General features: G+C 42.6%; 1 pseudogene; it reads right to left on the reverse strand.

Moving 5' to 3' along the window:
- Positions 1 to 7934: 7934 nt before the first annotated feature.
- LOC141243034 (protein transport protein Sec23A-like) overlaps positions 7935 to 17246 on the reverse strand; it is a 38509-nt pseudogene continuing 29197 nt past the window's right edge.

Raw genomic sequence — 17246 nt, forward strand, 5'->3', positions numbered from 1 at the left:
CATCGGCATGCCAGTACGGGCAGCACATGACGTCACTGCCTGCGCTGCAATACATTTCACCTGAATGTGCTTCCAAGGATGCACATCCAGGTGAAATTGGTGTCGGCGGGCCCCAGGTCGCAGTTACACCTTCTGCAGCTACGATTATTATGTACCTACTAGTGATATTGCAAGTAATGTAGGGATCCAGCCCGATGATGTGAGACATGCTTCTGTAGTCTCTGCTGAATGTGTCATTGTGTCTACTAAGGCCTCATTCAGACGTCCATGTTGCACATGTGTGTTCTATCCGTGTTTTTAATGGATACAACACGTACCCATTATAGTCTATGGTGCTAGTCACATGTCCATTTTTCTTCGGTATCATGGATGAAAAATGCCAATACAAGTATATGTGTCCATGGTAAAAGAAGTACAGCACAGGGAAGGCATTTGTGTGACATCCGTGTGCTTTCCGTATTTAACATTGAGAAGCTTTATAATTTATCCATCTGTGAAAAACACTGAAGTCACACTGACCAAACACTGATGTCACACTGATGGTAAAAACAGACAGACTGACCACACACTGATGGTAAATATGGACATTGATGACATGGTAGCATTGTTTCACATATATGTTTAAACAAGGACGTGTGAATGAGTCCTAGCGTGAGACAGTAAAAAGAAAATCACCAAAAACACAGGTTACAAATCACAGAAGCCCAGTTTCATTTAAAATTACAAAAATTATTCACATTAAACAAAAACAATTGTGGCTTCCTGCAATTATTTCCCGACGTTGAGTGTTAAAAATGCCTTATGAGAGGAAGTCAAATTAGTGGTTACATGATACAGTGGTGGGCAAAAGTATTGGCACCCCTGCAATTTTGTCAGATAATACTCCGTTTCTTCCTTAAAATGATTGCAATCACAAATTCTTTGGTATTATCTTCATTTAATTTACTTGCAAGGAAAAAACACAAAAGAGAATGAAGCCAAAATCAAATCATTGATCATTTCACACAAAACTCCAAAAATGGGCCAGACAAAAGTATTGGCACCCTCAGCCTAATACTTGGTTGCACAACCTTTAGCCAAAATAACTGCGAACAACCGCTTCCGGTAACCATCAATGAGTTTCTTACAATGCTCTGCTGGAATTGTAGACTATTCTTCTTTGGCAAACTGCTCCAGGTCCCTGATATTTGAAGGGTTCCTTCTCCAAACTGCCATTTTGAGATCTCTCCACAGGTGTTCTATGGGATTCAGGTCTGGACTCATTGCTGGCCACCTTAGAAGTCTCCAGTGCTTTCTCTCAGACCATTTTATAGTGCTTTTGGAAGTGTGTTTTGGGTCATTGTCCTGCTGGAAGACCCATGACCTCTGAGGGAGACCCAGCTTTCTCACACTGGGCCCTACATTATGCTGCAAAATTTGTTGGTAGTCTTCAGACTTTATAATGCCATGCACACGGTCAAGCAGTCCAGTGCCAGAGGCAGCAAAGCAACCCCAAAACATCAGGGAACCTCCGCCATGTTTGACTGTAGGGACCGTGTTCTTTTTTTTGAATGCCTCTTTTTTTTTCCTGTACACTCTATGTTGATGCTTTTTCCCAAAAAGCTCTACTTTTGTCTCATCTGACCAGAGAACATTCTTCCAAAACGTTTTAGGCTTTCTCAGGTAAGTTTTGGCAAACTCCAGCCTGGCTTTTTTATGTCTCGGGGTAAGAAGTGGGGTCTTCCTGGGTATCCTACCATACAGTCCCTTTTCATTCAGACGCCGACGGATAGTACGGGTTGACACTGTTGTACCCTCGGACTGCAGGGAAGCTTGAACTTGTTTGGATGTTAGTCGAGGTTCTTTATCCACCATCCGCACAATCTTGCGTTGAAATCTCTCGTCAATTTTTCTTTTCCGTCCACATCTAGGGAGGTTAGCCACAGTGCCATGGGCTTTACACTTCTTGATGACACTGCGCACGGAAGACACAGGAACATTCAGGTCTTTGGAGATGGACTTGTAGCCTTGAGATTGCTCATGCTTCCTCACAATTTGGTTTCTCAAGTCCTCTGACAGTTCTTTGGTCTTCTTTCTTTTCTCCATGCTCAATGTGGTACACACAAGGACACAGGACAGAGGTTGAATCAACTTTAATCCATGTTAACTGGCTGCAAGTGTGATTTAGTTATTGCCAACACCTGTTAGGTGCCACAGGTAAGTTACAGGTGCTGTTAATTACACGAATTAGAGAAGCATCACATGATTTTTCAAACAGTGCCAATACTTTTGTCCACCCCCTTTTTTAGGTTTAGTGTGGAATTATATCCAATTTGGCTTTAGGACAATTCTTTTTGTGTTTTTTTCATTGAAGACAAATTAAATGAAGATAATAATACCAAAGAATTTGTGATTGCAATCATTTTCAGGAAGAAACTGAGTATTATCTGACAGAATTGCAGGGGTGCCAATACTTTTGGCCACCACTGTACGGATACTGATAGATGAAAAAAGTTGATCTGGAACACAACCAATGACAAGTTTTCCAAACCTTGAAATTCTAAACAAATTAGAATTGGCCAAAATGTTTGTTCGTTTACATTCATGTCCACATTTGAAAAGGCGTATAAGAGTAGTTAAAAATATCAAATTACATTTGATGATTCAGACATTTGTAAAAAAAAAAAAAAAAAATCAGGAGTACACATGATTAATTCATTTACCTCTAGTGGATCCTGCTCTGCTGCACCCTCTACCATTTCTTCCCCATGTTTTCTACAGTATTTTGCAATATGTCCTTTCTTGTTACAATTATAACCTATAAGATCATTAGTCCCCCGTTTACCCCTAGTTGAAGAGGACTGTGAGGATGGAGCGGATTGCGCTCTCGTAACAGTGAGTTCAGTAGCTGCAAACTGTAATTGCATTAATTTCTACTCCCTTCATTTACGTACTGACTCAATATTTTTCTCATGAATGTAAAGCGCATGTAAAATGGCTCTGAACTCCAATTGTTTCCGGTACAGCACCTGGGTAGCTAATTAGGCCCTCAGATGCTTGGTTAACCCATCTATTACTTTGTTCAAGTATTGTAACAACTAAAGGCACTTAAAGCAAATCTTTCTCACCACTTTGATCTTTTACGAATTGACAGAATTGGTGATGATATTCTCTTAACAGATTCTGTAGACCCCTGTTGGATGTTACTTATGGAGGCCCAATTTATGGTTTGTTTGTAAATGTACTCCATCAGGGGTGCAATAGATGATACAGTTTAGCTTACACAACAGTCCGGTCCCAGAAGATTTATCAGGGCATCTGCTGATAACAAAAAAGATTGTTCAGTAGTTATGGGATCAATAGTTACCATGGCTGAACCTGTTAAAGTAAGAGAATTTGGACACCCAGTAACGCCTACTGTTTTCAATTTTTCACCTGTTTTTAGAATCCCTTCTTTGTAATTATAATACATTTTCTGAGGAGCTGGCCTAGTTCTAAAATGATTAAACCAATGCACGTAGAGCCAAGTCCACGGCTATGAGGGAGACTTTTTCCAGCACGGAGCACCAGTTCCATCGATCTTATTGTGTTTTATTAGAGATTTGCTGGCTGTGTTTTATTAATGTTTCACTTGCTCGTCAGTATGTGCAGGAACCTTAAGCCATTGTTCTAACAGCCACTAGTCACATGATGGGAATGGTAGACCCAGGGGAGCCGTCACCATAGGGGGTCTTACATGCAGTCACCAGTGATGGGCTTATGAAATATTTTTCACTTTTTGAGCTAAAATCAAATGTTTATGAGAGAGGGTGTGAACACTTCTGCCCATTCAGGAGGCTGATCCCAGGGAGGGAGGGATAAACCACATGTTTAGTCATAGAGTTGGGGGAATGACATAGAAGGGATAGGATCTAGACTGAGGACCTGGAACTGATGGATGGATGGCCTATGGAGTGTTGGAGATCAGTTATGGACTGGGGTGGATAAACGTGCTACAGTTGTGGGATTTGTCGTTTGGATTTAAACTTTCTTAAAAGGACTGTTGTTACTAGATACCTGTGCTTCTATCGTTTTATCTGTCATCTGGAGGATCGTGGAATATGAATACAGACTATACTGGCTGGAGATACGAAATCTGTGGGCCAACCAAAAGTTGGGAGACAGTGAATATCGCCTGGTACAAAGGCAGTGGAACTACCGCCCTGTTGAGGGAAACTTGTGGACTGAGACAAGGTGGGGCCATTTACCTGGAGTTGTTGTAAGGAATAAAATATTGTTGCATCGTTAACTTGCCTAGTTGATTATTACAACCCACGACCTCAGATCTTCACAAATTTATAACATTTTCAATGACAAATCTTGGTGTTGGCATAATCAATTTTTTCAACTAGGATATTACTTCATCAGGCATGAATACATTGTGTAATACTTACATTATAGCTTGGCCGTACATTTGTTAGGTGTGAAAGAGGTGATTAATTGGATCCCATGATTTTCTCGGATTCTTCTTATAATCCCCAACCTGTTAATTTCAAAAAACTAAATCCATGCACACTGCTTTTTCATCTTCCGCGACTGTCCTCTTGGCCCAATAAGTCTTGCATAAGTTATACCCTTTGTGTATGGGATTCTGGTGTTCCCCCTACTAGCTCTGGTCTGACCCCGTATGAAGTTAGATGCACTTACATTAGTATATGTATCATCAATCAATGGTTTCTTTGTTTCGGGGACCTAATCAGCTAGTTCTTTATGGACTAATGCCATCATTATTATCTTTAATAGTAAAAGGTGGAGGTGACTTAGTCCTTATAGGCTGTAAACCAGGGATGTCAATCTCAAACACACAGAGGGCCAAAATGAAAAACTTGGCCAAAGACGATGGTCAACCACTATACAGAATAATGGCTAAGCAGAGCCCTCCATACAGAATAATGGCCCCCACATAGTCCTCCATACAGAATCATGGCCCCCACATAGTCCTCCATACAGTATAATGGGCCCACATAGTCCTCCATACAGTATAATGGGCCCACATAGTCCTCCATACAGTATAATGGCCCCACATAGTCCTCCATACAGAATAATGGCCCCCTCATAGTCCTCCATACAGAATAATGGCCCCCTCATAGTCCTCCATACAGAATAATGGCCCCCTTATAGTCCTCCATACATTATAATGGGCCCACATAGACCTCCATACAGTAAAATGAGCCCCACATAGTCCTCCATACAGAATCATGGCCCCCAAATAGTCCTCGATACAGAATCATGGCCCCCTCATAGTCCTCCATACAGTATAATGAGCCTACATAGTCCTCCATACAGAATAATGGACCCCACATAGTCCTCCATACAGAATAATGGGCCCCACATAGTCCTCCATACAGAATAATGGGCCCCACATAGTCCTCCATACAGAATAATGGGCCCCACATAGTCCTCCATACAGAATAATGGGCTCCACATAGTCCTCCATACAGAATAATGGGCCCCACATAGTCCTCCATGCAGAATAATGGGCCCCACATAGTCCTCCATACAGAATAATGGGCCCCACATAGTCCTCCATACAGAATAATGGGCCCCACATAGTCCTCCATACAGAATAATGGGCCCCACATAGTCCTCCATACAGAATAATGGGCCCCACATAGTCCTCCATACAGAATAATGGGCCCCACATAGTCCTCCATACAGAATAATGGGCCCCACATAGTCCTCCATACAGAATAATGGGCCCCACATAGTCCTCCATACAGAATAATGGGCCCCACATAGTCCTCCATACAGAATAATGGGCCCCACATAGTCCTCCATACAGAATAATGGGCCCCACATAGTCCTCCATACAGAATAATGGCCCCACATAGTCCTCCATACAGAATAATGGCCCCACATAGTCCTCCATACAGAATAATGGCCGCACATAGTCCCCCATACAGAATAATGGCCCCACATAGTCCTCCATACAGAATAATGGGCTCCACATAGTCCTCCATACAGAATAATGGCCACAAATAGGGGTGGTGCTTTTGGTTTCGCTGCCAAATAAAACTCCCCTGCTGCCCAGATTGTGACGAGTCTGCTGTAAACCATCTGCCCCAGCGGCTTCAGCTGCTGCAGCATGTGTATGCCAGAGTACACTTTAGGCCACCCAGGCCAGCATCTGTTCATCACAATCCATCATATTCAGGAATGTAGTTCTATTAATTATACCATATGATGGTAAAGTAGTAGGTAGAGGGGGAATAATTACTGGTTCAGATACATTTCTTCTAACCAGGCACAATGCATTGTTCTCTCTTACTCATTTCTACAAGGAGAGATACTGTTTAGCAATTTTACATCTGATATGCTTTTCCCAGTTAGATGTGGTAGAATAGATCTCCTTCTATTCCATATATTGAGATTTACCATAGGTATTAATCATATATATCATCTGACTCCCTTCAGAATATTGTACACATTTAGTTTCCTATTATGAGGAATCTTTTGACTCCTTACAAGTACTAGGTAAATTCACCGATCTGTATATTATCTATGGAAGCAAAACAAATTTGGGTCTTGTCAGACCAACCTATGGGTTTTACAATATTCTGCTTCTATCTTATTTATACCTATGGTCACTATTACTTAATACAGAAAGTACAATACACAGACTTAATTAAATACTTATATCAAGATTTCACACTCTGTATTTAACTTTACCTTAAATCTTATTTAAACAAGTTCTAATTTTTTACTCCTAACATGTATATCAATATGGTCTATACTTATCAACAAAGAAAATTTAGTACAGTTATACTGTGTACAACAAAGACAAAGTATAGTTAACAGAAATGGATATAAGTAAAACAAAGTTTTCACTAGCTATCTTAGCTTCTATGTGAATTTGTATCTAGCCACCCTTCATCTCTCCCTTTGTAAGAGATACTGTCCCTTTGCCAGTGGGTGATAAATGGGGTAAAAAACTTCAATAAGTATACATAGATTCACTTCAGACAGAGAAAAAATTGCTCCAGTTAAATAATTGAAGATTAAAGCTATAACATCAAGGCAAAGTAAATGACATAGTACTTACTACTGTATGCAACAAAATATAACATATATATTCTTATGTAAATTAGGTGCCAAACTTTACAATCCTCGGGAGAATGGACAATAAGTAAAACATAAAATAGGTACCTCAGACAGGATCAGGCAGTTACTGGCAGACAAAGTGGATGATGTGTGAGAGCAGGTAACAAGCTCATCTGTGGGCCCAATGGTGATCCACTTTTCCTGTCAGTGCACGTTTGGTAGGATCCCATCTGGGTGTGGCCGAGATCCTGGGTTTCGGCACCATTTAATACAGAATAACTTTTCAATCTCCCAAGGATGCCGCAGCAACTTTCTATAATTTTAAAGAAAGCTCATTATGGCAATAAGAGCTCTGATCATTAATAGAACAGAAATGTCCCATTGTGGCAAGTGTTTATTCTTATAGGAAAAAGGAATAATAAAGCGGGATGATAGGTGGTCACTACAGAACTAATCCAAATCAGACATTTAGCAGAAAAACAATCAGAATGAAGCAAATTGTTAAACTGAAACTACAACGAACAGGGCTGTTGCAAAGAAGATAAAAGAAAGACCGTTCATTTCAGGGTAATAAACCCAAGTCTAATTATGTTGATCTTGTTTTGTTATAAAAGCAATTGGTCTTTGTATCCTCTAAAGTATAATATATTTGACTCCTTTTTTGGCATTGTAAAAGTATTCGTTACGGTTGTTAATGAGTCGCTTTACAAGATCATACTGTGGGAAAGACAGTTTTCTGATTTAAAGGTTGAATCGTGCAATAAAAAAGATATCTAAAGGTATATCGCCTATATAGATTTATTAAAACGTATCATTATCCAATGTAATGCAGGAGTGTATCAACAAAGATTGCTCCATAATGTCTTTTTAAACATCTAGGCTGCACTGGAAACCGCTAATTTCTTCAGGTGATCCATAAAAACTTGTAAACTGACATCATCTGTGAGAATAGGGGCCCCAGTTTTCTGCAATGAAATTTATTTAAGAATATATCATTTTGTAAAAAGCATCCATATAATGTATTGACAGAAATAATTACATGTAGCATGTATAGTACATTTTAAAAATAATTTTTACTGAACTGAACTGAAGCTTAATGGCATTTTCCAGGCTCAAGAGAAATTTCTGCAGTCACTGTGTGACTGCACATTGCAGAAAGCCAATACAAATGGTTGATCACAAAAATGGCACACTTGCAGCCACAAGCTGTTCTGTTTCTCTCAATAGAACAAATGTGTGACTATTGGCATTGGAAATGTAAATGTAGCATCAGCGTCTCTGCCCCCTGCCAGGCAGAGACGCCGTCCCCCTTACCGCCGCGGTCCTGCTCCAGCGTCTTCCGGCCTCCCTGCAGCTGCTGCTGGTGCACACAGCTTCCCTGGCTCTGTGCTTAGGGCGCGCACGCTCCCTCCCTCTTAAAGAGGCCGCGAGCGACGTCCTAAAAAGTCCCCGGCCAATCACCAGAGGGCTTTCCCTATAAGAGTGTAACGGGTCCGGGTGGTGGAACCTCTGTGCCGAGGTGCAAGGAGGGACCCAGAGGGGCGTAACTAGGTATCAACCTGAACCGACCCTGGTCGGACGGCGGCTAACGACTCCGTGACCAGGGAGGATCCAAGCAGAGGGACCAGGTGCTACTCTGGGGACGACCTTGTAGAGAGCAGGTGGCTCCCACGGGTCAGATGGCTGAGACTGACCGGTATGACGGATGGACACAGCAAGCAGGCAGAAGTCTCTGAGTTAGCTGACAGGTGGTCACGGCACGTGATGGCAGAGCAGGCTGAAGTCTCTGGGTTAGCAGACGGGTGGTCACGGCAAGTGACAGCAGGAGCCTCCAGGTAGGCTATCAGGTGGTCACGGCAAGTGACTGCCAAGCAGGCAGAAGTCTCTAGGTTTAGCCGACGGGTGGTCACAGCAAGTGACAGCAAGAGCCTCCAGGTAGGCTAGCAGGTAACAGGCGAGTGCTCCCAGGTGAGCAGGCTATTAGGCACGGCAGGTAGCAGGCAGGTAACTGGCAGGTGCTTCCTGGTAGGCAGGCGGGCTTGCCCATAGACAGACTGGCGGGTAGAGCGGAAGGCAGACTGTCGGGCTGGAGAGTAGGAAGGCTGGCGGACTGGAACAGAAGTCAGGCTGGCAACAGGACCTGAGGGCTGAAGCAGAGGTAATATACTGTGCAACAACTTTGCTCGGGCACCTCCATTTTGGAGGAGGTGCTTTATATATGGGAGGTCCTCCGGCAATTGGCCGGGGACTCCTTAGGACGGCGCGCACGGTCCATTTAAGAGAGGGGGAGCGCGCGCGCACGCGCCCTAAGCACAGTGCCCGGGAAGGAGCGCGCGCCGGCAGCAGCGAGGAGGGGAGCGCTGGAGGACGCCGCGCCAGGAGCGGGAAGATGAGAGGGACGGTGTCTCTGCCTAGCAGTGGGTAGAGACGCCGATGCTACAAAGAGGCACCTCCTCCAATATGGAGGTGCCCGTGCAAGGTTGTTGCTTTGTGATTCTTACTTTGCTTCAGCCCCCAGATCCTCTGTAAATCAGGCCTGTTCACCAGTCTGATCTTCTGCTCAGTCCGCTAGCCTGTCTTCTCTTCAGCCCGACAGTCTGTCTACAGTCCAGTCCGCCAGTCTGTCTATGGGCTCTGCCCGCCTGCTTACCTGGAAGCACCTGCCGTGCCTGCCCGCTTACCTGGAAGCACCCGCCTGTTACCTGCCGTGCCTGCCAGCCCGCTTACCTGGAAGCACCAGCCAGCTATCAGTTGTGCCGCCAGCTTGCCTACTCAAAACACTCGCCTGACTATCTATCTGCCTAATCAGCCTGCTTGTCTACCCGGACCAGCGGTCAGCCTGCCAGCCGAAGCTCATCCGCTGTACCGGTCAGTTCCTGCCTTCTCACCTGTGGGAGTCACCTGCTCTCATACAAGGTCGGTCCCAGAGTGGCACCTGTTCCCTCTGCTCTGTTCCTCCCTGGTTCACGGATTTGACTGAGCCGCCGTGCGACCTTGGTCGGACCGAGTTGATACTTAGTCACGCCCCTCTGGCCCCTCCTTGCACCGCAGCACAGAGGTTCTACCACCCGGATACGTAACAGTAAATGCACATTGAACACTGTCACGATTCAAGAAATCTCTCTCAATTTCTCATATGCTTAGAAATTTGCTTTAACCTTAGAGGGGGTGTCCGGGACTTTAACATTAATGGCCTATCCTTAGAATAGGTCATTTATTACCTGGCACCCACGCCGATCAGCTGTTCTCAACATTGGCAGCGGCCGGTACTGCTCAGCTCTGTCAATGGAATAATGGCCTCAGTCAGGTACTGCACATCCGCCCCAATTAATTCCAATGGGGACAGTTAAAGGGTTTATCCAAGACTATTTTTTTTTTAACTATGGGCCTAAAAATTAACAGACAGGTAGGAGCTACCTAGCGGCCTCTTGTGCCCGGTGCTTATCTCTGCCAGAACAGAGCAGTCACACACCGCTCCTACCGGTTATTCAGCAGCTTCCCCTGATGTCACGTTGACAGAGCAGCGGCTTCTTTTTCACTCTGTTCTGTTGACAGAACGTGACTGCCCACATAATGCTGATTGACATCCGGCTCCCCTCTGCCTAATTGCAGGGAGCCAGCTATCGATCAGTATGACGTCACCAGTCACGCCCTGTCAACAGTGCGGAAGAGGGAAAAATGCTCTTTTGAAGTTGAGGAACTGAATTTCCACCAGGAGCAGTCAGTGATCGCTCTGTGCCAATGCCGGGTAGAACAGCCAAGTAGTGAGCAACTATCTGCCTGTTTTTGTTTTTTTTTTACTATGGGTTTAAAAACTAAGTCCTGAATAAACACTTTAAAGGGGTTGTCCACTACTTTATATGATCCCCCAATGTATTCCCCCAGGGCCCAAAAGTATTTCTCTAAATACCTTGTGGTGCTTTTTCTGCCTGTGAGCGGCGCTATCACTGGCCGCTCACAGGCATCACGTGACCCCCGGCTGCAGCCGGCGCTGACATCCGCTGACGTCACGACAAGTCCAGACTGCAGCCGAAGGTCCCACTTCCGCGTTCCACTGGTGGCTGCTGGGTTGTGGGCGGGGTTACCCAGCACGTCACAGCCGGCATCCACCGCGCGCTCTGCCTCTCCCCATTCATTGGGAAAGCGCGCGGTGGATACTGGGTGTGACATGCTGGGTAATCCGCCCAGCGTCCACCGCGGAGAACGCGTCACTGATGTCATGCCTCACTTGACGTGACATCAGTGACGGGTCACGTGATCCCTCTGAGCGGCCAGCGATAGCGCCACTCACAGGCAGAAAAGGTATTTACAAAAACACTTCTGTGCCCCGGGGGGATACATTGGAGGTTCATAAAAAGTAGTGGACAACTTCTTTAATAGGCAGCGGTGCCGCACCACAACAATCAGACAATGATGACCTGTATTCTAAGGGTAAGTCTCTAATGTTAAAGTCCCGGACAACCTTTTCAACTTATCTAACCTTTTCTTAAAGGGGAACCGTCATTTTATTTTCCATAAAAAAGGGAAGGAGGAGGGACGAGCTAGAAATAGCTGAAATCAAAAACAGACATGCCACCGAAAATTTTACTGAAATGGCAGTTGGATATTAAGCTTTATTTAAGAAGCACTCCTCCTCCTCCCTTCAAAGTTTTTATCCTCTTAATATATTACAATCGTCATATTTTATAGCACTGTGTACTTACAATTGCTCATTTTGCCTTTCTACCCAGTTAATTCTTCTCCTTTCCATTAGGTCTATGGCATCATGTGATTAAAATCTGGCTAGCTGAATCCTTCTAAGGTCTATGTAGAAACAGGAGGTCAATTTTCCCTGCATAAGTCATGAGTCACTGCAAAAGTCCCTGGACAGAGAAGGGATCAGCTGGGTCAGGAGCTGAAGAGGGGAAGGAGTCCTGCAGGGACAAGAGACTTCCTGCTATTGTCATAGAGCAGAGAAAAGAGTAGAATTAACTGGGTAAAAAGGCAAAATGAGCAATCGTAAGTGCACAGTGCTATATAATATGATGATTGTAATATATTAAGAGGATAGAAATTTTGAAGGGAGGAGGAGGAGTGCTTCTTTAACTAAAGCTTAGCTATTACTCTTTATATATATCAAAAAATAAAATAAAAAAAGTAATTACAAACATAGCATTCCTTTCACTTTACTCATTGTTGCAGAAATTTTGCTATATGTAACATTATTTAAAAAGAGATTCTCACTCTAGACAGTAAAGCTGTGGCTAGACAGTCTTTTTCCATGACACAGATTGAGCGGCCAAATATTCTACTCTGCAGCATAATGCCGGTGAGTGTGGCTGTACTGCGACAAGACTACTCTATCAAGCTAATAGTAAGGACCAGTTGGATTTTTTGTGATTTGTTAGTTGTGGTACATCCACATTATGCTGCAATTTAGCAGCTGCACAAAGCAAAATTTGGCCATATGACCCGTGCAGTGGGCAAAATCGCCATCTACCCAAGCCTTATTGCTTATCCACAAGCATGCTCGACATGTGCAGACATCTCTTTATTTATTCTTAACCTTCATGTGATGCCTATGAGCTGCCCCCGCCAGGCAGGAAGAGGGGTTCCCATTACAGAGATAGTTGAAGGTCCTGTGGACATGCCATCAATGTCTGGTGAAAATACCTGTTAAAGGGAACTTGTCAGCTGATTCATGCTGCCAAAACCGCCTACCTTACAAGACTGACGTGATGCAGAATAGACCTGTCAATCTAGCCAGAGAAACCTGAGAGGACATGCCTCTTGGACTAATCACCTTGTCCTCGGCCATGTTTTATACTATGTTATTCTTTTAGAGTAAAACATATGTTTGTAGTGCAGTAGCTGGTCTGGGACTCGTGCTGCCGGGGCGGTGGGCAGCATGTATCAGCTCACAGGTTCCCTTTAATACACTAAAATATTATTCACTGGACGAATAAAAAAAATCACAGATCTGCATAAATACTGACCTGTCCCCAGCCATACATATTGCTATGAGTCTGGGAAGGGTTCACTTATGAGAAAGCAGAAAGCGTGCCTGGAAAATAAAACAAAAGTAGATTAGAAGTCCAATATAGTATTTTATAATCATGTGTTTTCTTGGGTATCATTATCTGTGAAAAAGTGTCAAGTTAAAACACAAAGCGTGGGTCAGATAATAATATACATGTCTAGCAATCAGGAGGAAGATGTTCGCCTTGCTTCCTTCTTTCATGTTCTACACGATTCTTACATATATAGACAGTTTTTTGTTATCCATTCACAAGATATTATTCATTATATTGCTCATCACTGGCCGTTCTGTCACCTCTTTCCCCAACTTAATTAACCATCCCCCATCCCCCAAACCGACCTACAAACTGACCTACAAACTGAGTTGTGGTGGCGATAAAACCTGAATTATTATAGATAGTCGGATCCTGTAATTCTCTGCTTCCTGCAAATGTAACAATTTTTTATTTTAATTTAAAAAAATGCCCCTAGTGCCATATGTGGAGGCAGGGAAGGGTTTTTTCCCCTAATATAGAGCTATATGTGGTCTAGAGCAGCAAATCAGGGGGACGATCACTGTAAAAGATGAGAGCCGGCAGCACCATTTTATTTTAACCCATTCACCCCCTGGCGATTTTCCGTTTTCGTTTTATCCTCCCTTTCTTCCAGGAGCCATAACTTTTTTTTAACTTTTATTCTGCCACATAGTGTACTGGAAAACAGGGAAAACAATTCCAAGTGCAGTGAAATTGCACCTCCACAATGTTTTTTGCTTTTTTTTATTTACCATGTTCAATATATGGTAAAACTGATCTGGCAATTTACTTCTCTAGGTCAATACGAGTGCATAGATACCAAACATGTACTGAATATAAAAATTCCAGAAATATGGACAATACCAGGGACCATAATCCCAAAAAGTAGATGGAGAACTCCCAATACAGTTAGGAAACAAAAAGACGAAAAATGGAGTATGTTGACCTCAAAATATATATGAAATAGTAAAAAAAGCCTATTTAATTAAAAATGTAATTTTATTGAAAAAGTCAAAAGAATTAATAGGCAACATTACAATAAGTAATCAGACCAAAAATTAGTAGTAGGTCACATGGTGAGGACACAAAAAATGTGATAACGTGAAAGACACCTAAATGTCATAGGTAATGGGGTAGCAAAAGAAGATTTAGTAAAATTGATGGCTTAAAGTTAGTCATCCACAAATAAAAATTCATTCAAAAGATCTGAATGTAGTAATATGGTATAGCCACTAGATGGCACCCAAGTACAATTGTGTACAAAAACCCATTTAAATAGGGGCCAGTAGCACAGTAAGGGCAGGGACACACTGCCGTATTTCACATCCGAGGATGGCATGGTAAACCTCGTACTGGCCGGCACCGCTCCTGACCTAAGCTTGACAGCTACATAGAAATCCATCATGCTGTCATACTCAGGTCAGTCCATTCAGTGCAATGCGATCATCATCGCACGAGTTATACGGCCCGTGTGTCCCTGCCCTGAGGAAGGAAATCAAATGACACGGGCCATTTTCCGAGACCTATAACGTTTTCATTTTTCAGGATATGGGGCTGGGTGAGGGCTTATTTTTTGAGACCTGAGCTTTAATAAAATATTGCCATGACTAATTACAATATTGTTTTTAGAACAGAAAAAAAACCTGGGTACAAAATGGCATAAAAAGTTACAGTTTTATTTAGTCAATCTGTAACTAACTTCCATTAGTATATCCATAATATAAATATAATGCATGACAAGAAAGTGCAATGTGCTGGAAGAAAAACGCAGTCCACCTGCAAGGGCATATCATACCCCAGCTACAAAGAGTCCATATACATAGTGCGGTATCTTTCCAGAGATATACTGGCTAGAATAAGGCTATATATTCCAAGTGGAGCGCAGAAAAATGTATAACCCAAACCCAGGTTCACCAGATGCTTATCACAATTGTATATGGGGTCCAGGGGGACGCGGGGGACAGGTGGCAAAGGTGTCTCCTCTATTAACTTTTTGTGCCATTTTGTACTCATGGTCTTTTCTGTTCTAGATGCTATATGAGTAGTCTACTCTGTCTGATCCTGGATTTACCGGGGTCTCCGCCATTGTTTCTTTAAGATATGTTGGTCATTGTTTGTACATAGAATCACAATGTTGTGTTGCGTTTTGAGCTTTTTTCCCGTTACGCCGTTTACCTATCAGATTATTTTGTTATATTTTGATAGATAGGACATTTCTGAACGTAGTGATACCAAATTTGTGTATTTTTTCTTTCTTTTATTTTTAATGGGGTAAAGCGGGGGTGATTTGAACTTTTGTTTTATATTCTTTAAAACTTTTTTTTTACTTTATTTAATATTTCCCTTAGGAATCGTGAAGCTGCGATCGTCCGATCGGCTGCGCTATACATAGAAGGGCTGTATATACTGCTGTGTATAGCAGAAATCTACCACGGGCCGGCATTCACAGGAGGATGATGACAGGCACGGGGGTGATGTGGGCTCTAAAAAAGACAGGCACGTCAAATATGATGTGGTCTCTCAAAAGAAAATGGTTTTGTTAATTTTTTGGGGGGGGGAATTGCTGATTAACTCTTAATTTTTTTCTTTGTTGGGAAGTTAGAAGAGTTATGTTTCAAAAATGATGCTGATGTAAAGTGGACATGTGGGAAATATTATTTATTAATTATTTTTAGTGCTATCACTATCTGTTTTTAGGGCATAAAGATTCAAATTTCGAAAATTGCTAATTTTTCAAAATTGTCATCAAATTTAATTATTTTAAAATAAATAAATGCAAATCATATCAACCTAAATTTACCACTAGCATGAAGTACAATGTGTCACAAAAAAAGTCTCAGAATCACCGGGATCTGTTGAAGCGTTCCAGATCATTAACTCATGAAGTGACAGTGGTCAGAACTGAAACATTTGGCTTGGTCAATAAGATGAAATCAGGCTTTGGGGTGAATGGGTTAAATAAGATACCTACTATTAATTTCATCCCTTCTCCTAGTCTATTTGTAAACCACAACAGAATAAAAACATAGCTACACATCAAAGGATTATATCATTGTGGTCACATTATATGTAAATCTTGATCACGTGTATATAAAACCCAAACTTTTGCTGTACACAAGTTTTAGCCAATCATGGAAAAAAGCTTCAAAGTAAGAGGCTTTCAAAAATAGAAATGTTAATAGTTTATTTTTATCAATTAACACAATGTAAAGTGAATAAACTTAAAATGAAATGATTATTTGGTGTCACCGCCCTTTACCTTCAAAACAATATCAATTCTTCTAAATACACATGCACAAAATCAGAAGTTTTGAAGGATTATAGTTAATTGTATAACTAACCAATTATACCAAACAGGTGATAATGATCATACTTTCTATGTATAGGGTGAAAGAAAATCATTAACTGAAACAGAGATAGCTGTATAAGAGTCTTAACACTGGGTGAGGAATAGCCAACAAAGGTGAGGTTGTGGAAAACAGTTTCATGTCACAGGTCATACACCATAGTAAGATTGAACACAGCAACAAGACACAAGGTAATTATACTGCATCAGCAACCCTTAAAGAGGTTGTCCACTAATTTTACATCCTAAGAATAGGTCATCAATGTCAGATCCGACACGGGACCAACACCTGGCTCCCCCACCGATCAGCTGTTAGTGGTGGGTGGCGATGGCCGCCAGCCAGAAGTACTCACTTGCAGAGCTGCTCCATCTACTTGTCATGACTGGTGCTTGTACTGCACATCTGCCTCCTATTGATTTGAATAGGAGGAGGATATGCAGAACCCTGCAGCAGCCACTACAAGTAGATGGTGAAGCTTGGCAAGTGAGTACATCCGGCCGGCGGCCATCGCTGCCACCGATAACTGATCGGCAGGGCTGCCGGGTGTCGGACCTTGGCCGATCAGACATTGATGACCTACCCTAAGGGTAGGCCATCAATGTTAATGTAGTGGACAACCTATTTAATGCAAACTAAGTGATGGCACCCTTCTCCCCTCGCCTTGCTTTGTACTTAAGATCTCTCCCAGGCAAAGATTTCAAAAGAGTCAGATTTAAGAATGTGCGGATCAAGCTCTTTTGAAGAAGCACCAAGAATTTGGTCACCATAGGCGCAGTGGTCAGCCTAGAAAACTTAGTGTAGCAGGTGA

The sequence above is a fragment of the Phyllobates terribilis genome, unplaced genomic scaffold, assembly GCF_046119375.1.
Source record: "Phyllobates terribilis strain yellow unplaced genomic scaffold, ASM4611937v1 Scaffold_1100__1_contigs__length_419211, whole genome shotgun sequence".
In the NCBI taxonomy this organism is placed as follows: Eukaryota; Metazoa; Chordata; class Amphibia; order Anura; family Dendrobatidae; genus Phyllobates; species Phyllobates terribilis.